General features: G+C 39.7%; 1 pseudogene; it reads left to right on the top strand.

Annotated features, from left to right (window-relative positions):
- The window catches only part of LOC149142018 (GABA transporter 1-like), a 40333-nt pseudogene extending 24964 nt beyond the window's left edge, over window positions 1-15369 (top strand).
- Window positions 15370-24663: the final 9294 nt, after the last annotated feature.

The raw sequence follows: 24663 nt of genomic DNA, 5'->3' as shown, positions 1-24663 counted from the left end.
CAATTGAATATCTTAAGATCTGAAATATTGGGTTATGGTCTTAAAAGCTTGATCTATATGAAGTTGAAAGCGAATCTGTGAAGGGTGATCTCTCGAGCGCATGATCAGATCTGGGCATCTGAGCATCTGTGCCACTCTGGTGGACTGCCTATTCAGCCCTAATCAGAAGTACGCAGGTGTTTAACAGGAGAGCAGCGTGGGTACGCAGAGCAGAAACAGAAGATCTGCGTGGGTACGTAGAGCCGAAACAGGAGATCTGCGTGGGTACGCAGAGCCGAAACAGGAGATCTGCGTGGGTACGCAGAGCCGAAACAGGAGATCTGCATGGGTACGCAAAGCAGAAACAGGAGAATTGCGTGGGTACGCAGAGCGACGAAGTTCAGGTGCGTACGCAAAGTAACTGTACGCGGCGCGATAGTATCTCTGGGCGCGTACCTGCAGCAATAGTACGCGGTGAAATAGTGTCTCTGGGTGCGTACCTGCAATAACAGTAAGCAACGCGGTTGAAGAAACAGTGCGTGGACACGCAGTGCGGCAGAAGGGTCTCTGCGGGTATACGCAGGGAAGCAGAAGGAGAAGTGCGTACGCACGCAAACCAGAGAAAGGAAAAACTGCGTATCTGTCTTAAGACATTTTGTTTGGCTGTATTTTTCTGTTGATAAGGTGTTCTGGGTTTGGTTCTATTATTACTGATCTGGTTACTATAGTTGACTCGGTGATTTTCTTATACTTGATGACCATTTGATGCTTATGGATCCAGTTTGAAAATTTATGAAAAGTGGTCCTTGTAAGAAAAGAATTAGGGGGTTGTAGCTCCCTTCCAGGAGAGACTGGAAAATGAGAGAGAGTTGTAGCTCTCTGCAGGTTGCAGCCTGCGTACTGGTAAAGGACTGCACTAGTACAAAACCATTGTAAAAGGAGTTTCTAATTTGAAAGAAGATAGAGACATATTGCAGCAGGTGGTTTTCACCCACATTGGGTTTCCACCTTACATCTCGTGTTCTTTGGTGTGACTATCTGTTTTCTTTGTTCATGCTCATTATTTTATGGTACTGACATGCAAAAATAATTGAAAGAACAAATAAGGAAGATTTATTAAAAGAATTTGATAATACTGATTCACCCCCCCTCTCAGTATTATTTCCAACAATTGGTATCGGAGCAGGTCCTTCGGAGAAGCTTGATCGCTTGAAGGAAGATCATTCATCATGAGCAACTACGAGAGGGAAGCATCAATCAGGCCACCAATTTTTGATGGGACAAACTTCAATTATTGGAAGGTAAGAGTTACTGCCTATCTTCAATCTCTTGGTACAGAAGTTTGGGATATCATAGATACAGGCTATGCTTTTCCTTCAGCTACACCTACAGATGCGGCCGAAAAGAAGAAATATGAAACAAATGCTAAAGTAGTCAATACATTGTTGGGATGCTTATCTCAAACAGAATTCGTAAAGGTTATGCAATATAAATCCGCAAAAGAAATATGGGACAAGATTGTCTTGAGCTACGAAGGAGATGAACAGGTAAAGTGTGCTAAACTTCAAACTCTCAGGATTCAGTATGAGAATCTCAGGATGTATAATGATGAAAGTGTGGCTAACTATTTTCTTCGAGTTGATGAGATTGTTAATTGCATGAAAAATTTGGGTGAAGAAATAAAAGAGGCTATTGTGGTTGAAAAGGTTCTAAGATCATTGTCCCCCAAATTTGAATCTAAAGTATCTGCAATAGAAGAAAAGGAAAATCTACGAATTCTTACTATGTCTCAGCTACATGGAATTCTAACCGCTTATGAAATGAGAAAGGGAGGTCCATCAGACAGAAGAGAAGCTGCTTTCAAGGCGTCAGGCAAAGGAGATTATTATGAAGCAAGTCACGTACCAGAAGAAGAAGAAGAAGAATCAAATTTTGTCAGAAATCTTCAAAGGGGTTCTGGAAGGTTAAGAGGTAAGTTACCTTTTAAATGCTTTGCTTGTGGAAGAGTAGGTCATTATGCTGCAAAATGTCCTTATAAGGATAAAGGAAAGGAACCTGCTAGATGGAACAAGAAACATGGTACAAATAAGAAAAGCTACTACACTCATGAAGATAATGATGGTCTATCAAATAGTGATGAAGATGAACAAGGTAATGAATATAAACTGTTAATGGCATTTGAAGATGATGATTATATGGATGCTATAGATGTGGATAACCTTTTTGAAGAAATTACTAGACTCAAGAGATGTATAGAAGAAAAGAATATGATCATTGATGCTCTACAATTTCAAATTGATGAAAAAGAAAAACATCTTGAAAAATTAGAAGGTGAAATTGTTGCTCTTAGAAAAGAGATTGAGAAAACAAAAGCCATTAATCTTAAGTTTGTCAAAGGATCTGAAACTCTGGATGAGATTATCAATGTGCAGCGTTCTCCTCTAAACAAGATAGGTCTGGGCTATAATGGAGAAAATTCTCAAGCATCCACTTCAAAAAGTTATCTTGATGCAACAAAAAGGAATGAGCAAAAGCACAATGGAGACTATCAGGTAAAGTAGGGACGAATTGCAAACAAAGAGTATCAGGGGCAATTCGTCTTAAGAGTGAACAAAAGCTACAACCAGCCACAGGTAAAAGCTTCTCAATTTGGTTCAAGAATGAATGACAATAGAGATTACAATCACTTGGCCGGTAGATTTGATAACCGCAGAAGTTTCTTCAATGGACAATGTTTCTCTTGTCATAACTTTGGTCACAAAGCAGCTCAATGTGTTGCATATAAAACAATCATGACTAGAGAAGCTCAAAAACAAAGAAGTATGACCGGGATTACAAAAAGGACCTATAACAACTTTTCGGCTCTTGAAAATGAAGTAGAATGTTCTATTTGCAATAACTTTGGTCATGAAGATTCTGAATGCAGGAGCAGGTTTCAGCAGAAAAAGGAACAAGCCTCAAGCACCAAAACATGGAGAATAAAGGAACCACAAACAGAAAGATGTGGGATAACATTTTATGCAGAGGGACAGGAAAATCTATGGTACATTGACAGTGGATGTTCGAAGCATATGACAGGTGATAAAGAAAAACTTGAGTCGTATTCTGCTCTAGAAAAGGGAAAGAAAGTTTCTTTTGGAAATGATACTCCTGCAACTATAAAAGGAAAAGAAATTGCCCAGTTAAAAGAAAAGGTCAAGGCTGGAAATGTTTTGTATGTTGATGGACTGAAGCATAATCTTCTAAGTGTCAGCCAGATGTGTGATCAAAGAACCGAGGTGATATTCAGATCAAATGGATGTCTTGTTCGTGACCTTGATACATGTAAAACAGTGATCAAAGGCAAAAGAACTCCAAATAATCTGTACATATTTGAAGAAGGACAACAACAATGTTATCTGAGCAAGGATGATGAGCACTGGTTATGGCATCGGAGGTTGGGGCATCTAAGCTTTTCACAAATAAGGAAAGCATGCAAATATCAGGTAGTTCGCTATCTTCCAGATATCAAAATTCCTGACAACACCATATGAAAATCATGTCAGTTTGGAAAACAAACCAGAACTAACTTTCCAGAGAAGGAAGGATCAGCTAGCATGCCTCTTGAGCTAGTACATACAGATACATGTGGTCCATTCAGGAAAAGAACACCTCGAGGAGAAGAATACTTGATATTATTCATTGATATTTCTCCAGGTTTGTTTGGTTAGGACTTATGAAGCACAAAGATGAAGCATTCGAAAAATTCAAATCATTCAAAGCCTTGGTTGAAAATGAATCAGGTCACAAAATTAAGTGCCTCAGATCCGATAGAGGTGGGGAGTTTACCTCAAATGAATTTTTCGATTTCTGTGAAGAACATGGGATAAGAAGAGAATTCTCTACAGCTAGAACTCCTCAGCAAAATGGAGTTGTGGAAAGAATGAACAGAACAGTCCAACAAATGGCTCGTGCTATGCTTGATGAGTCAGGAACTCCCGCAACCTTCTAGGGTGAAGCTGCACATGCTGCGATTGTTATTCTCAACAAGACAAATGTTCGGGTGAACAACACTCAAACTCCTCATGAGCTCTGGAGTGGTAAGACTCCTTCGGTAAAGCACTTCAAAATCTTTGGGAGCAAATGCTATATTAAGAATACTGATGAGCAGCTTGGCAAACTTGAACCTAGAGCAGATGAAGGTATTCTTCTTGGTTACTCTCCACATAGCAAAGCATACAAGTGCTACAATAAAAGACTTGGCAGAATTGTTGACAGCATTGATGTATTCGTTGATGAGAAGGGATACATTCCTAGGCAAGTACATCATGAAGACATCGAAGAAGATGAAGGCTACCCTCAACGACAGAATGATGAAGAACCTCAGGAAGAACCTCAAGAAGAACGAGAGGAGCAGACAAGAATAGAAGAAAAGACTCCATCCAGATATGTTCAGAAGAATCATCCAGAATCTGAGATTATGGGGTAGAAAGAAGCAGGTGTACAAACAAGAAGAACAGTTGCAGAAGCCTCAAGCTATTTAGCATTACTCTCCTCTACTGAACCACAGAATGTGAAAGAGGCATGCAAAGATGAATGTTGGGTGAAAGCAATGGATGAAGAACTTGAGCAGATCGAAAAGAACAACACTTGGGAGCTGGTTCCTAGACCAAAGGATAAGAATGTTATCGGAACAAAATGGGTCTTCAAAAATAAATTGAATGAAAATGGAGAAGTAATTAGAAACAAGGCTAGACTTGTTTGTAAAGGGTATGCGCAGCAAGAAGGAATAGACTTTGAAGAAACATTTGCTCCTGTTGCAAGACTTGAAGCCATCCGAATGTTCCTTGCTCTCTCAAGTTTTCAAAACTTCAAAGTATTTCAAATGGACGTGAAATCAACCTTCTTGAATGGAGACTTGGAAGAAGAAATATACATTGAGCAGCCAGATGGGTTCATTCTTGGAAATGATCCAAATCTTGTATGCAGATTGAAAAAGGATCTCTATGGTCTCAAACAAGCTCCAAGGGCTTGGTACTACCGTTTGGACAAATACCTTCATCAACAAGGTTTTTCAAAAGGATCAGCAGATAGCAATCTTTATATAAAAGTTGAAAATGACAAATTGCTAATACTTGTTGTGTATGTAGATGACATTATTTTTGGCAGCAATGAAGAAGCTATGAGTCAAAGCTTTTCCTTGGTCATGCAGAAGGAATTTGAAATGTCCTTGCTGGGAGAACTGACATATTTCCTTGGTTTGAAAATCCAACAAAAGAAAGGAGGAATCTTTTTATCTCAAATTGAGTATCTCAAACAGATTTTGAAGAAATATGGCATGGAAGATGCAAAACCAGTATGTACACCCATGGCCACAGGATGTAGCCTTAGTGAAAATGATGAATCTGCAGCAGTACATCAACCAACCTACAGATCTATGATTGGAAGTTTACTTTATTTGACAGGTACCCGACCGGACATCATGCATGCAGTTGGAATAGTTGGAAGATGTCAGGCAAATCCGAAGGAGACTCATCTTCAGGCAGTGAAGAGAATTTTTAAATATCTTCAAGGGACTCAAAATTATGGCTTATGGTATCCTAGAGATACAGATCTTACACTTCATGCTTATACAGATGCAGATTGGGCCGGAAGCGTGGATGACAGGAAAAGCACAAGTGGTGGTGCCTTCTTTATGGGTTCTAGACTGGTATCTTGGTTCAGCAAGAAACAGAGTTCGATTGCCTTGTCTACAGCTGAAGCGGAATATGTTGCTGCTGCATCTTGTTGCACTCAACTCCTTTGGATGATGCAGACTTTGCAGGATTTTCAAATCACTTGTACACCACCTATCCCCATCTTATGTGATAACACAAGTGCAATCAGCATCTCAAAGAATCCTGTCATGCATTCAAAAACCAAGCACATACCAATCAAGTATCATTTTCTCCGGGAACAAGTGCTTGAACAGAAAGTCAAGTTGGAGTATGTTCCTTCTAAGGAACAAGTTGCTGATATTCTCACCAAACCATTGCCCAAGGAGACTTTTGAATACCTCAGGAAAAAGCTGGGGGTTGTTGATGCATCATCTTATTGTTGAAACTCTTCTGTTTGATGGTTGTACGCATGGTTCATCTAGGGTATATGCGTACATGTGCTGGGTGGCTGATTGGTTGAAGATTGATGGCACAGGTTCAGGGGGAGCATATAATGCATTGTTGGCATTATGGAGGATGTACAGAAGGAGATCATGGAAGTAGCTGCAATATGTCTCTATCTCTTTCATGGTGGATTATGGTTCTTCGTTGCAGATCTGGTTCATATTCAGGGGGAGCATGTTCTTAGGGGTAGCATAACCCTTTGCCATTGATGTCAAAGGGGGAGAATGAAGCTGAAGTTTTTGAGGTTGCCATCAAGTCCAAAGGGGGAGATTGTTGGCATTATGTTTCTGGTATGACTATATGTTACAGATGTTGTACTTGATGGCAACACCCATGGCAAGGCTCTCAATATGTTGAAAATTAAGAAGTACGCAGGAGATCAGTTCAGAAAGTGCGTACCCGCAGGTACACCGTGAAGGGACCGCGACCTGATACGCAGGTCAGCCGTTCAGGAGGTGCGTACCCCCAGTGCACACATTTCAAGGCAAAGAAAAGCACACGTGGGGTTTCTTATGTTTAACCTTTGGTATTTAGCCGACGGTATTTGTGTTACTATGGTTTTGGCTCGTGGTATTGATCCATGATTTTAGGAGGAGCTTGCCTATATAAAGCAAAGGAGATCACTTGGCTAAGTATCTTTGGCAATTGAATATCTTAAGATCTGAAATATTGGGTTATGGTCTTAAAAGCTTGATCTATATGAAGTTGAAAGCGAATCTGTGAAGGGTGATCTCTCGAGCGCATGATCAGATCTGGGCATCTGAGCATCTGTGCCACTCTGGTGGACTGCCTATTCGGCCCTAATCAGAAGTACGCAGGTGTTTAACAGGAGAGCAGCGTGGGTACGCAGAGCAAAAACAGAAGATCTGCGTGGGTACGCAGAGCCGAAACAGGAGACCTGCGTGGGTACGCAGAGCCAAAACAGGAGATCTACGTGGGTACGCAGAGCAGAAACAAGAGAACTGCGTGGGTACGCAGAGCGACGAAGGTTCAGGTGCGTACGCACAGTAACTGTACGCGGCGCGATAGTATCTCTGGGCGCGTACCTGCAGCAATAGTATGCGGCGCAATAGTGTCTCTGGGTGCGTACCTGCAGTAACAGTAAGCAGCGCGGTTGAAGAAACAGTGCGTGGACACGCAGTGCGGCAGAAGGGTCTCTGCGGGTATACGCAGGGAAGCAAAAGGAGAAGTGCGTACGCACGCAGATCAGAGAAAGGAAAAATTGCGTATCTGTCTTAAGACATTTTGTTTGGCTGTATTTTTCTGTTGATAAGGTGTTCTAGGTTTGGTTCTATTATTGCTGATCTGTTACTACAGTTGACTGGGTGATTTTCTTATACTTGATGATCATTTGATGCTTATGGATCCAGTTTGAAAATTTATGAAAAGTGGTCCTTGTAAGAAAAGAAGTAGGGGGTTGTAGCTCCCTTCCAGGAGAGACTGGAAAACGAGAGAGAGCTGTAGCTCTCTGCAGGTTGCAGCCTGCGTACTGATAAAGGACTGCACCAGTACAAAACCATTGTAAAAGGAGTTTCTAATTTGAAAGAAGATAGAGACATATTGCAGCAGGTGGTTTTCACCCACATTGGGTTTCCACCTTACATCTTGTGTTCTTTGGTGTGACTATCTGTTTTCTTTGTTCATGCTCATCATTTTATGGTACTGACATGCAAAAATAATTCAAAGAACAAATAAGGAAGATTTATTAAAAGAATTTGATAATACTGATTCACCCCCCCTCTCAGTATTATTTCCAACATTTTCAACTTTGAAGTCACGAGGTCGAGTCTTGATTTGATATTGCTGGCATTTGGTTTCAGTTTTGGGTTATCATTAACACTTTGTCTTTGGTTATGGCTTATCGTTGCAATTTGGTTTAATTTGTGGATTGGTTTTCGCCTGTGTATTGATTCATATTAAAACAATTTTCAGACACATGCCATAAAAAATGAACATGACAATCAAGTTGGAATTGGGCCTAGTTGTGTCATGGGGTCACAAGTTTGAGTCTTGTTGAGCTCATGGAATTTATATTTTTTTGGGTTTTGGAATTTATTTAGAACCATGGAGTGCATTCTATCAAAACTAAAAAATGCATTACGCTGATCACACAATGAGAAGTGCATTATGTTAACCATGGATTAGAAAGGTATATTTTGGTGACTGTTAGGTCATTTTTTCAAACTGATAATTTTTATAATGATTTGTGGGTCATTTTGAGACCCAAATTGAATCTTGAAAAGGGGAAAATGGTGAGAGTTTTTTTGTGATCTAAAAACGGGACATGAAAAGTCATGAAGACAATTTTTGTGGGGTAAGAGGTTATATTTCTTTTGTTGTTGTCGAAAAATTATGGGGCTTATGAAAAGGTTTATTCTTGGTGATTTGAAAAAAGAAATAAATAATATGCTAGTTTTAAATATTAAAGAATATGTTGAGGTTACATTGATATGGTCAGATTTGTAAGAGCATTTATTGTGTTATGAGCTTGTGGATCCAGTTTGAAATATTGTGAAAAGTGGCCCACTATGCTTTGGTGAAGGAGGTGGGTGCCTCAATCAACTTGTATCCTACAATAGGTTGGTTCCTCCAAATTGATTCCATAAGTTGGTGTCTCATCGGGTTGAAGCCTACAACAAAGGTTGGAGCCTACAAGAGAGGTTAGTGCCTGATCAGGTTGAAGCCTAAATCAGGTTGGAGTCTACAAAAAGTTGGTGCTTGCATATTTTTAGGGGTTGGTGGCTCCAGCAAGTTAGTGTCTGTAAATTAATTTTGGGGGTTGGTGCCTTCAAAAAGTTGCTACCTACAAATTGATTTTTGGGGTTGTTGCATCTAGGAGGTTAGTGCTTGCAAATTGATATAATCAAAGATTAAATAAGATAAGAAGATTTGTGGTTTTCTCTGTTTCCACATATATTTGGTGTTCATTCATTTTATTGATGAACTAATATGCTTGCAGTCGTGATATATTATGAAATTCCTTAAATTGATTATTACTCATTACACTAATCACCCCTTTGTCTCAGTGTAATCATTATTCTAACCTTTTGTATAAGATAAGGTTCCTTCAGGAACAATTAATCACCAGAAGGTTGATCACAAGGAACATGACCAATCTTAGGGAATCTTTAGGTGAGGCTTCTCATTTTGATGGGACAAACTATGATTTATGGAAGAGAAGAATGGAAACCTACATCATGTGTTTAGGTACTGATGTATGGATGGCAATTAAGAATGGTTACCAAGTTCTTCCAACTCCTCCCACTAATATAGTCAATGAATCTCTCTATTCATTTAATGCCATGGAGAAAATTGTCATCATAAGTGGTTTATCAAATACTGTATTTTGTGAAAGTGGTGCATTGCAAGTCAGCCAAAGATTTGCAGGACAAGCATAAAATTTGTTATAAAGGGGATGAAAAAATAAAGGAAGCCAAGATGCAAATGTATGGAGGTCAACCTGAAATTTTAAAAATAGAAGTAGATGAAAATATTTCCTCTTATTTCCTTCAAGTAGACACAATTTTCAACACAATCAGAGTTCTCTGTGAAACAATCAAGGAGGATGATATTGTTCATATGATATTATAATCTCTTCCCTGAAGGTTTAATCCTAAAGTTTTAGACATGGAAGGGCTATCTGACATTCAAAATTTACACATGGATACCCTTCATGGGACTCTTACTACATACGAACTAGGGGAAAAAAATGAGAAGACATGATCGAGAGAAGCCACATTCAAAGCAACCAAGGAAGAAAGCAAGCATGGGATTTAAGAAGATTCTAGTCATGAATCAAGCAAAGAGGAATACAAATTTGTAAGAAAGTTACAGAGGGGAACTGGAAAGTTCAAAAGTAAGGTTACATTTACATGTTTTGAATGTGGAAGAGTAGAAAATGATGCTTCTAAATGTCATTATGAAAAAGTAAATGATAATGATTATGAAGTAAAATTCAAATCTAATTATCATAAAAGAAGACGAAATGTCCAAAAGAGAAGCTTGTACTCCAAAAATGATATTGATTGTGAAATCAATGAAAGCATACCCATTGATAAAAGAGGATATATAATGTTCATAGCCATAAGCGACCAAAATACTAAACAAGAAATTGAAGTAGAAGTAGAAGTTTAAGGAAAACTCACGAGTTCCTTGAAAGAACTACAAACTCTAAGAAAAAAGGTAGATCAACTAGAACAACAATTACAAGAATATAAGGATAAATATTGTGATGTAGATGTTTTCATCTTTCTAAAAATGAGAATAAGCCAAAAGGATAAAGGTTATTTTGTGAAAGGATTTAAAAGAAAAGGAAGAACACTGTGAAAAATTAGAAGAAGAAATTTGTTCCTTTAAGACAATAATTAGAAAATACCTTAGATCAACTTAATAAAAAATTGAAGCTCATTAAACGTTCAAAGTCATTATACCACATATTCAACTAGCAGAGAATTCCCCTCATTAAAACAAGCCTTGGTTATAAGGAAGATCGTGAGACATCCAAAGATGAATTACACTGAAAGACACCAAATGGACAACAACTAAAGAGATATGCCAATACATTCATAAGATCCAACAATAATTCAATTGAAGACACTGGTCAAGTAAAGGACCAACCTAATCATGTTCATTTCAACTACTTAAGTGACACTCAAGAAGGAATAATCAAGATAAAAATAGCCAAACCAAGGGAAGAAACCAAAATGACTTTGAAGACACTACTAAATAGGAGGCCATTTTAATCATCTCAAGGGATCTACAAGCAACAATGGAATAGGAGTCAAGAATCATCAAAGAGATTAATCTCTTCCAAGGTGGAACAACATCAGAAGAAATTCTTCATCAAGACAACTCCACTCAACCAAGTATCAAAATATATTTTTTGGTCATTGTTTCTCATGTATAAGATTTGGACATGAAGCAAGGGATTGCTTGATCTATTCCATGAATTATTATATCAGAAATATAGGCCATTATCAGAATTCGAGGAACATATATATGGGAAATCAAATTAGAAGTTATAACAATAGAAAATATGAACCATTTTTCCCATTATTCAAGTTCAAAATAGAATGCTACAAATGTCAAAATGTTGGACATATAGCTTGTGACTGTAGAATTGACATGGGACATTTTTTCTAAAAAATATAAGGAAGAAGGGTTATTTGTTTATGCAAGGAAGTTCACCAAGGTATGGAGAAGGAAACAGGAAGAGCCAAAGATAGATTTGAACACTCAGGTCTAATATGTTGGTAAAGGATTCTTCAAGTAAGTGCATGTTTGATATGAGATGAAACTTGAAGAAGCGATAATGTGTAAAATGAAAATATGGTTAAAGTAAGCCAAAGAATAGGAAGAGAAATCCTCAAAAACAATGTCAATAGAAATTGGACATACAAGAACATTTGCCCACAACATTCATGGGGAGGAATGGCTCACTAATATCATCTAAGAAGTATAGGGCTGACTTCCAACCTACTTACATGGGCTTTACGATTCTAGAAACATGACATAAAACAATTATAGGAGGATAGCTTACTCACAGGGGGGGAACCCATTCGCAGGGAGAGAAGGTCCATAAGAAGATATAAGAACAATTGTGGAGCCTTGGCCTATTAGTAAGCAATCATTAGATGATAAACCATCTTCAATGGGTCCTGTTTCCATTGATGTCAAAGAGGGAGAGAATGTAGACATTGACTAATGAGAGAGGAATAAGATTCTAGACTAACAAATTGATAAGGAGAGTTCATTCAATTTACATAAATGACCATCAATATCTGGTGGTATTGCCATTAATGAGAAATGGGGATATTATTGGAAAGTGTGTTCTCATTAATGACAACGCATATGATGTCATTGATGTCAAAGTAGGTATGCTACCCTAGAGACCATTGATAATTTGATGAAGCTATGACATTCAAATGAGTATGTAAAAGGTCTAGTTGGTTAGTCCTCTCTGGGAGCATTCCAATGGTATACTACGCTTGGCCAAACTCCTTTAGAATGAGAATATAAGCAAGTTTGAAAGTGCACACTAGTGAAAAGGGGTCCAACCCATTTTTTTTAAAGATCATGCAACTCTAGGGTGAATCTAAGTTTCTATGAGAAATCAATGATTGTTGGCACGTGAACATGTGCATTGTTTTAAAGCTTTAACCACTACAAAACTATGGGTGGATACAATGGTTATGGACAACTTGTGGTTGATACATGGTGGATGGAGTGCAAACTCACATGGTAGTTAATGGAGGTCACCCCACCCGCATAGGCTTCTAACCTTTGCCACGTAGAACCTATCCAACCATTAAGAATATGATACATTGCTATGAGGTGGACGACATCGACCCTCCAATGGTAGGTTAACACGTCACATGGATTAATGACATATTGTGTGGAACAAATGACATATTGACATGTGGATTCCAAGTGTGATGTGGATGACACAACAATAGTAGGTTAGCAGGTGGTGTGATGTGGATGACACAACAATAGTAGGTTAACAAGTGGTGTAATGTGAATGGTGCACATATAATGAAGTGGAGGATGACGTGGAAGTATGGTAGTAGTAATGTGGAGGATGACATGTCAGCACTGTAGTAATGACGTGGCATGCCTAGTTAGCATTTTTGGGTGGCCAATTGGGAAAAATTTGAGAGACATATGGCACCACTCAGAGTGTTCCACATGGCACAATGATGTCACATTGACATCAACATATGATTGACCATGGACCCTAAGGACTAGGTTACATGTCTAAGTGATATGCAAGAAAATGGCAACCCTAAGGAGCTACCATGGTGATGGCTTAAGCCCTAAATTTGGTCTTATCGAGGTTTGAAAGTTGGTCCCATATCTAACTAATGTTAGCCCAAATTTGTATCAAGAATAATTTTGTGGCATCCACACACATACATAAATGTGTGTGTGTGTGTGTGTGTGTGTGTGTGTGTGTGTGTGTGTGTGTGTGTGTGTGTGTGTGTGTGTGTGTCTTGCATGTGTGGTGGAATGGAATGGCATGCATTCAGACTAAGACATAAATGAGGATTGTGGCACAATGGTTAAGCATGAACCTTTTCAGGCTTGTGGCTTGAGAAACATCTATTTAAAGACTTAGAAAATCACCCAAGAATTTTTTCCCTCAATAACCTTCACACCATAGAGTGACTTAACAATACAGCCTATCACCTTCTATTCTATGCCAGTAACCTATAATGTTTTGTAATTACTGTTTACCTATAAATTGAGAAAATGTGAAAAAAAATATCCAACTTTTAATTAGATAAAATTCCACATTCCAGTTCAAGGCACTACCATGGTCACAACTTAACCCTAAATCTAGTCTTATGGAGATTTGAAAGTTGGGCCCAAATTTGAATTAATGTTAGCCCAAATTTGTATCAAGAATAACTTTGTGGCATCCACACACCCACACATAGATATGTGTGTGTGTGCATTGTCATGACTTGAGCCCTAAATCTAGTCTTATGGAGGTTTGAAAGTTGGCCCCAAGTTTGAATTAATGTTAGCCCAAATTTGTATCAAGAATAATTTAGTGGCATCCACACACACGCACACATAGATATGTGTGTGTGTACGCATGTGCGTGTGTGGTGAAATGGAATGGCATGCATTCAGACTACGACATACATGAGGATTGTAGCACAATGGTTAAGCACGAAGCTTTTCAGGCTTATGGCTTGAGAAACGCATATTTAAAGACTTAGAAAATCACCCAAAATTTGTTACCCTTGGTAACCTTCACACCATAGAATGACTTAACAATACAGCCTATCACCTTCTATTCTATGCCAGTAACCTATAATGTTTTGTAATTAATGTTTACCTATAAATTGAGAAAATGTTCAAAACAAATATCCAACTTTTAATTAGATCAAATTCCACATTCCAGTTCGAGGCACCCCAAAGTCTTACTTCTTTGAACTTAAACAATATTTCTAATTAAATTTCCATTTTCTTCCTATGAGAAGATTGCATATCAATTCATCTAGTCCTCTGGAAAGAAGGTTGCATCTGCCTTTTTGAATCGTATGTTGATTTTCTAACCTTTTCCCTATCAGCAGACTACACATCAAAGGTTTAGTTGACAGGAAAACAAGCTGAATTTGCCTTTCCTAAATTGTATGTTCAGCTTAATTTGGAAGACTTTGTAACAATGTGTGGGTGGAGTGAAAATATTCATCTCAAATCTATATTAGATAAAATATTTTTTTCCTCCACCAATGGAAAATTTCTGCACTTTATTATAAATATAATAAATAATTACAAATAATATAGAGCTCACATTTCAGTTTTATCCTTTATCTCTTTTAATTTCTTTTTGTGGTTCACAGAACTCAAACATAGGTAACCATTACTTTTATAGAGATCAGTAACAATTATGGTTATTGAATATTTGTACGAGGTAAATTCACCTGAAGTGATCACTTCGGACTAGTTCAACTACAACTTAAGCGTAAAAAGAATTAAACCCATAACATAACTACAAAACTTAAGCATAAAAAGAATTAAACCCATAAAATCTTAATAGAAAAATTGCTTTACCAATAAAAATGGGATCAATTAAACTAAACTTTGGGGCTATATCCATTCATCACTCTGAATGTTAGGGTAAAGGACCTTTATTTTAACAAAGCCTTAATATAACTGCATACTTGTTTAAGCCTGCTGGCATGCTTAACGGAACAGCCATAAAATATAATTGACATACTTGTTTAGTCTTCCGGGTATGTTTATGTTTATTGCAGATTCCATGTTTTTAATGGGCATGGAGCTGATTATAAGCTCAGGGTTCTGTCATCCTCAACTCAAGATTCTCCACACTCTCAGACTCATTACAGTATCATTTTCTCATACATGGTACAACGAAGCATTACATGCATCTCCTTGGTTGCACAAGAACCTAAGAAATGATGTTAGAAATCAGTTTATGTAACGGGATACCTTGTTTTATGTATATAACTATCAATGCTTAGCACTGATTCCATAGGCATATAATGTTATGCACACAACACTAGCCCCTCTTGTTTCTGGCAAAATGTTCAAAGGCTTGTGCACATGCTACACAGTGGTTATATCGACATTTTTCTCGGTGGCATTATCGGGCTACTGGGCATTCGGCAACCAGGCAGCACGAAACATATTCAACGGCTTTGCTCCGGCTGGAGAGCCCTTTCTTCACAACCAACATTTGTGTACTCCAATTATTCGCATTCGCCTTGGTATATAAACATTATATCCATTACTCTACATGTTCAATCATAATTCAATGACAGAAAAAGGATATGTTCATCCATATTTGGCATTTTGATAGTAAAGGGAAGCCGTGTTTTAGGTATATTCACAACCGTTTTTTGAGGTTTTGGAGGGGTGTTATAGACATTTTTGTGCCTTACAGCATTGAGCATGAAATGTCCATAATCCAAGGGATCCAAAGTCCCTAAACATGTTGTTCCTACCCCTAGAGGAACAAGGCTAACAAACCACAGCAATTCACAGAAGTTCTCCACCAGAAACTGCTCAAAAACAAGTCAATTCAGGATCAATTCAGAGGCTCCACTAGCTGTCTGCGCTGAAATGCAAAGTCTGCACTGGCTACCTGCACTGCAACGCAGGTAGAAGCACTACCAGGGTGCGCTGAGCGGGAATTGACAAATGGAAAGTTCATTCAACAAGGTGTCAAGACCCTGGAAGCTTCCAGAATCTTCCTCAATGACACTTGCCTCAGTGAATTCGACTAGTGATGAGTAAGAGGTTCTCAATCTCCAAGTGGAAGCAAGAACTGACAGAGGGAGAGGACACTAGTCAGATCTCAAGCTGACTCATCCTCTCTACAAACATCTATATATGGATCTCTCCTCCATGAGATTTGGAGGCTGGAATTTTGTTATTGCAAAGAATTGTTGTTGGTTTGAGGTTGGAATCATTGGGTGCTTAATGCTTTGAAGGAAGGTGAAGATAGGAATTTCATTTGCTAGGAAGGAGATGCTGGATTGGAGCCCTCTGGGTTGTATCTCTTCCTGAACCTTGTTATTCATCAATAAAGCTATCTTGGTTTCTCCTATATGCTGATGTGTCTTTGATGTATGCTTGCATTAGTATGTTTAGTTTATTTCTAATCCTGAACTAGTTATGAATATGAATCTGTGTCTTTGTGTAGTTTTCTCTTCTTGTGATCTTGCAGGAACCTGTTGAAACTGGGTGAGCGAGAAGGCAAGTAGCTGGGAACTCTCAAAGAGAAGAGAAACCGGATCCAGGGAAAAACGGAAGACACCAGTTAGTCCATCCATATCTCTTCATTCTTAATTCATAAAGGAAGAATACTAGAATAGCTGTCTCTGTTTGTTGCTAAGGCACTGTCACACCTTAGGTGGATAGGATCGTCCTGCATAGGTATTTTTCCCCACAACAAATTGGCGACTCCACTGGGAAGAGCTGTTTAGTCATTTTATTTGTGTCTCTATCATTGTTTGTTTCATAGACTCAAGAGCAGCAATCGAACTGCATCTGCTATTCTCAGATGCAAAGTAGACAGCTGCTACTTTGATCCAATCACTGGATTTGTCTATGATCTGAACAATGGACTCACAAATGATTTGATGATCCTTTGTGATAGATCTTAGCCCTCCCTCAAAGCATCCCTTTGATTGTACCTTGCTTGTTGCTTTTATTTGGCCTGAAACCGTAGATTAATCAGCAAACTGTGACCCAGAACCCAGTGAGAAACTCTCATTTCTCCTTCAGCGCAGACCCTGTGAAGAGGTTCTGCATTTCAACGCAGGTCCCGTGAAGGCTACCTGCGCTAAATGTCAAAACCTCTGTGTTGAGGGTGCGTTGATCCAGTTGGGCCTTGTGCAGCTGGGGTTCTCTGCTCTGTTTTGCCTTGTTTTGATCTCTGTTTTTTGCAGCCTGTAACCAGCATAGGTACCTGTCTGATAACTCCTTTTCTCTGCTTAAATTCTGCCTCCTTTTGTACAAAAAGATTGTGAGTGTTTTTATGTGTTTGTGGCGTCATTTACAGTTTTCCTTTGCAAGAGTGAAATAGTCATCCGTAGCCCTTGATTCAGATCTGTTGATTGTGATCTTAGGAGAGAGTTCATTGGCTGTTTGCAGTTGGTTATACATTCATTTTTGCTTTTGGTTTGAGTTTGTCTCTTTTAAGTGTCGAAACAAGTGTTCATTTCGAAAATCGTTAAGTGTTGTAATCTCTTCTACCCTTTCTGATCTCGAAAAAGTAAACTTGTTTGTATTTGTCATTTAAAAGCAAATTCAAAGTTGTACAAAAAGCTTTCTTTTTAGGCATCAATATTAAGAAAGCGGAAAACAAACACCTGCATTGTGCATTTGCATCTTGATAGTTTGCATGTTTGATTTAGGGAAAGTGCATTAGAGTGTGTTGATTGCTCTTTGAGAAAAGATGGTGTCTTTCTTTTCCCTTTGTAGCTAGGATTTTCATGGTTGAAAAGATATAAAATCTTGCTTATCATCTTTAGACTGCATTTAGGAATTGTATCATACGTCTCGTGGTGAACCTCAAAAGGAAAACTTCTAAAAAGATCAACCTAAAATAAATTGAATGAACTTAACAACGCTTTGTAACTTAACGCACAACATAGAGGTCTAGGCTAGAGACGTGTTCCGGCGTCGTAAAGCCTGGTGACTGTCGATCTCATTGATGGTGGGTGATTCCTCCTGAGGGACGATAGCACCAGTACGGATTGTGCTCCCACGTACCGTCGAGTATATATTGGGAGACCCCTATAGGCATAAAACCTTTATCCTTAGGAAGTCGTGTCGGCCGCCCTATTGATCGCAATGCACTGAACACAGCATTCAGGAAGATCGACCACCCGTACCTTAAAAAGTATTCTGCGGTTTTGCGAAAAGTTTGGCACACCCTCTACCTAGAACTCCAGAGCAGTTCCTTTTGGCCTTTTTCAGACTCTATAACGGAAAAGGTCCATCCGAGCATTTGTCACTTCGGGCTCGTTAAAACATCGAAGGAGACTAGAGTCATCTTTTGCTTTTTCTCGACTCTTTAAAATTGAAAAAGCAAGTTGTGTCCAAGCATCGTTAAAATTTATTTTAAACGGAATAATCATCACCTTTTCCTCGTTGATCTTCGAAGTTAGTCTCCCTTCATCACAAGTTCTTGTAGAATCGCTAAGAAATCTTTTGGATAGACTAGATATGTCTGAACAACCGTCGACATCTAGGACTGTGTCATCCGACACAGCAGTGGCACAGCCTCCTACTGCTACTCCAACGATGTTCGATGGTATACCATCTGTCCCGGCAAGTTATCAACAACAAGCTAGGGTTCCACCAGGGACTGCTTCGACGACATGGTTAGTTCCTATTTCTTCATCCGGATTATCATCTGGTATTTCTTATGTTGAAACTCAACAAATTGATCCAATGTGTATTCAAAGGCCAATCTACCCTTTAAGTACTGGATTGCCACCATATGGAGGGTAGTATGCCTTTTCATTGTTCCCTCCCGGAGAACAACCATATGGGAGTTTACAACAAAGTTTAGGTCAAACTGGAATTACATCCAGCGGTTGGGTACCAATACTGCCTTAGCAACCAAGGGTTGCATATTCAATGCAACCAGTCCACCCTGTGTCGAATGTTCCCACTATACCTAGTATGGTGATTGCGTCGCAAGTACAAGCGCTACCTGTTGTATGTCAACCCCAAGTTTCTCAGGTTGCGATACAACAGCCTCTTGTCTCAACGACTCAATCACAACCTCAAGTTAGAGCCTCCTTATCTGGAGCGACTCAGGATCAAACAAGTACTGTGACTCCTCATCTTGGTCAAACATCCAGTATTGGTCAACAGCAAATGGTTCAACAACCAGAGCTGGTTCAAACTCAACAACCCCCATTCCAGCAATCATATCAAGGACCTGAGCAACAAGTCTTTGTAAGTAATGGGCAATCGCATTTCCAAAGCGGTTATCAACAACCATATTATAATGGTTATGCCCATCAACCTTGTCAAAGTTGCCAGCATCAAATACATTATGGTGGTATGCAAAGACCCATTGCTCAGGCGATTCCATCTTATCCTAGGTATCACCTAACTTGAATCAACAGTTGCCTTTGTAGCAACTCTAGAATTACCAGATCTAAACCGGCTGACGAATGATCCAATTGCTTATGCCCCTTGGTGGCCAGCGATTCCGCATAAACTTCCGTCAGATATTCCTAAATTTAATGGAAATCCGGGTGAAGATCCATCGAATCATGTGATGACATTTCATCTGTGGTGTTCATCAAACACCCTGAATGATGATTCGATAAGACTTTGCCTTTTTCAGAGGACGTTAACGGGTCCAGCGGCAAAATGGTATATTGAACTGCCTAGAGCTTCGTTCGACAATTTCAGTACCTTAGCCACGACTTTCTTAACCCATTTTCAATTACCGATAAGGTATGAAACGGGGACGGAACTCCTAACCAATTTCAAACAGACAACGGCCACTCACATATCTGATCATATACATGAGTGGCGACGTCGTCGTAGGATGGTAAAAACGTACGTTCCCGATCAGCTATTAGCTGAATGGTTTATCAAGTCGTTACTTCCTGCCATAACGGAAGATGTGGCAAAGGGGGGAGTCGTAACGGAAGAGCAAGTTATCGCTCGTGCGCAATATCTAGACTTGGTCTATACTCAGTCTAGCACGCTCTACGACAAAATACCTGACGCCCCTAGACCGGAATTCTCAATTCCTCCTCCTCCTAAATCAAACAATGACTCTCACGCCGGCGATGGCGTGATTGACACAACAAACGTGAAATCGACAAAGGCTACGTCCAAGAAAGCCCGTAAGATTTCAGATCAAAATGCAAAAGACGAACTTCTTGCCTCGGAAGTAAATGCCATGTCGACCGACAAGGGCAAAAAACTGAAGCAACCAGGGGGCAAGAAGAAAAAGAAAGGGAGGAAAAAGAAGCAGGATGAGTCATCTCCTGAAAAATATTCTGCAAACCCTTCTGGGCAAAGGAAACCCCTTTTCGGGTGTCAAATATGCGATGAGGACCATTGGACGAATGAATGTCCATACAAAGCTGAGCTTAAAATATTCTTTAAGAGTTCAAAAACCTCAGCAGTATTGACTGATCCGTTTCCAAACCCGGGAACCAAACTAGTTGCTAATCAAAATGCTTCCCGATACCAAGTGCTTATGTTGTCTATCTCAAAGCAGCAAAATGATGCTTTGACAAGGAATAAAGATTACGGGAATCCACAGCTGTCGAATAACAAGGCTAATGAACAACCTAGTAGTTCGACAACAACTTTGACCGAAGTTGTGCCACCCATCATTCCTGAACCAATGATAAAGTCGCCAAAGGGAGTAGTACACAAGTCGACATTTAATCCTCGTGCAAAAATAGCACAGAATTATAAAATAATAGAGGACCTGGCCCAATCGTCGTCCGCTATGTCGACGCTTGAGGTACCGCAAAATTGTTTCTCCCAAGAGCAAGCTTTATTATCAGCAATAGGTGGGATTGGCCCAAGGGATTCCAATCTTGTGGCCTTTGATCATAAAGGATATGACCCTCAGTTACCAGCTCAACTAGCTTTCCTTATTCAAGTGAAAGCCCTCAACAAAACTGTTCATCGAACAATTATTGATGAGGGGGCATCTACGTGTATTATGTCGATGAGTTGCTGGAAGAATTTAGGCTCACCACCCTTGTCGAGATCGTCAACGACGTTAAAAGCATTTGATGGACTAGGGGGAAAAACAATAGGAATTGATCTTGAAGTAATTGATGGAAACCTCGATTACAACATCCTACTGGGAAGGCCCTGGATATATGCCATGGCTGCAGTTGTGTCGACCTACTTCAGGAAGATTGCATTTCCCTTTCAGGGAGGAATTACAGTCGTCGACCAACAAACTTTCCTCCCCGACAATTCACAAGTTACGGGAAGCATTCCAATGATCAATCATTCGCTTCAAAATATTGGAGTAGGTCTCCTAAAAGACCCTGCCTTAATGGGTACTTTTGCCCTACCGCCTGCAAATAATCTGGCGGAAGTGGCCACAGTGGAAACCTACAATATGAAATCTTCTATATCTAATGGATTCGGAAGATTCCTAAACATTTTGTCAGCGTGGATCATCGCCCTAATAGAAATACTATAAATACAGTGGGCTCTGAGGACGGTTCTTATTGTGTCAACCTCATTAAAAAATGAAAACAATCCCCTTTCCAAATCTCAAAGGTAAACCTTCATTCCAACCACCAAGTTGAATGCAATGAAGCTTGGGGGGCATGCACCTCGATTTGCGTTATTATGCTGGGGGCATGCAAACTTATATCGAGCAGTTTTAGCACATAGTTCATGCTCGTTCAAAAATAAACATAAGATCGAGCAGTTTTAGCACACAGTTCATGCTCGTTAAAAAATAAACGCAAGATCCAAGCAGTTTTATCGTATAGTTCATGCTCGTTAAAAAATAAACATAAGATCGAGCAAGTGTTTCAATCCGCATTTAAGCTCGTTAAAAAATGAACTACCCGGTAAATAACCACTGCGAACGTAAATTATCAGCCATTAAAGCCTTGGTCGTGTTTGCACCGTCACCTCCACTTTTCCATTGGCCGATCATTCACCTCCATTTGATTGTTTACCCATTTTGAGGAACAGCTGCGAAGAGTGATTTCATTTAGCCATCCTTGTGACACTGCCGTGATTGGAAAATTCCAAGCCTTACCTGGAATCAGCTGCTAACCCGTTTCATCACTCGTTCCTCAAAAGACGAGTCTTCTTTAAGCTCTTTTCATCTGACTCGTAAAATATGAAAAGATTGCCGAGTTTTGGCCTTCCAGCTCGTTAAAGCGACCGGAAGAGCTATCCCTCCTCTAGATTTTAATCTTTTTGGACCTGAGGGATTATTGCACAAAAAGATCGATCGCTTGTTTTGTTCGGCTCGTTAAAACTATCGAAAACTCATCCCTTCTGTATTGTTTTATACTTTTTCGGACTTAAGGGATTAGATGACGAAAAAGGACTTTCGGAGTTGACTTTATGTACCTTTTCAGACTCTCTAAAAATGAAAAGGACCGAGTTATCTTTGTCGCTAGACTCGTTAAAATCATTAAATAGCGACAAACTTGTCTTTAGACGAGAACGAGTTTCACTATCACTAGGCTCGTTAAAACATAGCGATGGGCTTGCCCGAAGGGCAAGTTATAGAACAAGAATATGTTATCCTCCTCAAGCTTGACAAAAATAAAGAGGTACTGGTCAGCAATGACTGGGAAAAATTGGAAGAAACTCAAGAAAACTTTGATGGTAGCAAGTCGCTCTTGAACATGACACTTTTCCTCCGTACCACAATCGGGTTGGGTTGTTTCATTCACTGGTCACATCACCATGGTCTCGCCATACCATCCATATTTGGGGTAATGCTACCGATCCATCGCATAAGTGTCACCATATGTTCAAGAGAAGTCGTTCAGAGAAGTCAACCATGTCCCATCCACTGCCGTACATTATCCTTCATCCTTTCATGACCGCCACCCTGAATCATATGTCATCAGATCGTTTTCACCTCCATTAAAATCATTAGCTTCGTTCCGTGTCATTGATGTGGGATTCATTAAGGCCCTCCTTTGACGGATCGCTTCTTGTCGACATCAACTCATTATCCAAGAAGTGGATCTAGGAACAACCCCTTCAATACTTTGAAGCTTGCATGCCTCAATGGCAAGTTTCTCACTTCCGGCGACATGTATACATCAATGACCTTCGACCGAAAGATTTTGCGTGGTGTTCGACGCCAAGTCCTTTATTCACACCACGTGAATTGTACTGCAGTACCTTGAGGGTCATTATCATTATCGGTGATTCCTCTCGCGCTTGTTAACGGTTTACCTCATTGACCGGTAATCAAGCGATGTCTTTCCATGTTCGACTTCAGAACATTTCTCACATGGATCGACTTGTACTTAGAGTGAAGATCGAACGAGTTTGAAGACCCCGGATCTAGTTTCATCCATCCGGGCTGCGATATATATTCAAGAAAGATAAAGACATTGACATGTACATCATTGCAGCAGATAATCATCCTACCCAAAGGATGATAATTTCATCAAAATTATCAGTCTACCATCAGACGATTGTCTGTTCTATGTACAGAAAAATGAATTTACAAAGCTGAGCATGGGAATGTCGGCCTCAGCTAGATCATGAAAGCAGTATGAAAAATAATGTATTGTATTTTATTGTATTACAGGTCTCCTCCCAGCAATGGATGAACTTCGGATCCTCCTGATAAAGCATTTCACCCGATAAACGGCCTCATACTTTAGGGGGCAACTGTTATATACATTTTTGTGCCTTACAGCATTGAGCATGAAATGTCCATAATCCAAGGGATCCAAAGTCCCTAAACATGTTGTTCCTACCCCTAGAGGAACAAGGCTAACAAACCACAGCAATTCACAGAATTTCTCCACCAGAAACTGCTCAAAAACAAGTCAATTCAGGATCAATTCAGAGGCTCCACTAGCTGTTTGCGCTGAAATGCAAAGTCTGCACTGGCTACTTGCACTGCAACGTAGGTAGAAGCCCTACCAGGGTGCGCTGAGCGGGAATTGACAAATGGCAAGTTCATTCAACAAGGTGTCAAGACCCTGGAAGCTTCCAGAATCTTCCTCAATGACACTTGCCTCAGTGAATTCGACTAGTGATGAGTAAGAGGTTCTCAATCTCGAAGTGGAAGCAAGAACCTCCAAGTGGAAGCAAGAACTGACAGAGGGAGAGGACACTAGTCAGATCTCAAGCTGACTCATCCTCTCTCCAAACATCTATATATGGATCTCTCCTCCATGAGATCTGGAGGCTGGAATTTTGTTATTGCAAAGAATTGTTGTTGGTTTGAGGTTGGAATCATTGGGTGATTAATGCTTTGAAGGAAGGTGAAGATAGGAATTTCATTTGATGGGAAGGAGATGCTGGATTGGAGCCCTCTGGGTTGTATCTCTTCCTGAACCTTGTTATTCATCAATAAAGCTATCTTGGTTTCTCCTATATGCTGATGTGCCTTTGATGTATGATTGCATTAGTATGTTTAGTTTATTTCTAATCCTGAACTAGTTATGAATATGAATCTATGTCTTTGTGTAGTGTTCTCTTCTTGTGATCTTGCAGGAACCTGTTGAAACTGGGTGAGCGAGAAGACAAGTAGCTGGGAACTCTCAAAGAGAAGAGAAACCAGATCCAGGGACAAACGGAAGACACCGGTTAGTCCATCCATCTCTCTTCATTCTTAATTCATAAAGGAAGAATACTAGAATAGCTGTCTCTGTTTGTTGCTAAGGCACTGTCACACCTTAGGTGGATAGGATCGTCCTGCATAGGTATTTTTCCCCACAACAAGGGGAAATCCGGAAATGCGAGCAATGGAAGGTTTTCTCTCCATAATTTCATACCAAGACTGTTCCTACGCTCTGTTGGGTGATTTAGTTGTCTGCTAAATCCCTATCATTTA

The sequence above is a fragment of the Pinus tabuliformis genome, chromosome X (genome assembly GCF_031772625.1).
Source record: "Pinus tabuliformis cultivar Carrire ecotype Pingquan chromosome X, CPIR1, whole genome shotgun sequence".
NCBI lineage: Eukaryota > Viridiplantae > Streptophyta > Pinopsida > Pinales > Pinaceae > Pinus > Pinus tabuliformis.
This window is presented reverse-complemented; position numbering and strand designations above follow the sequence as displayed.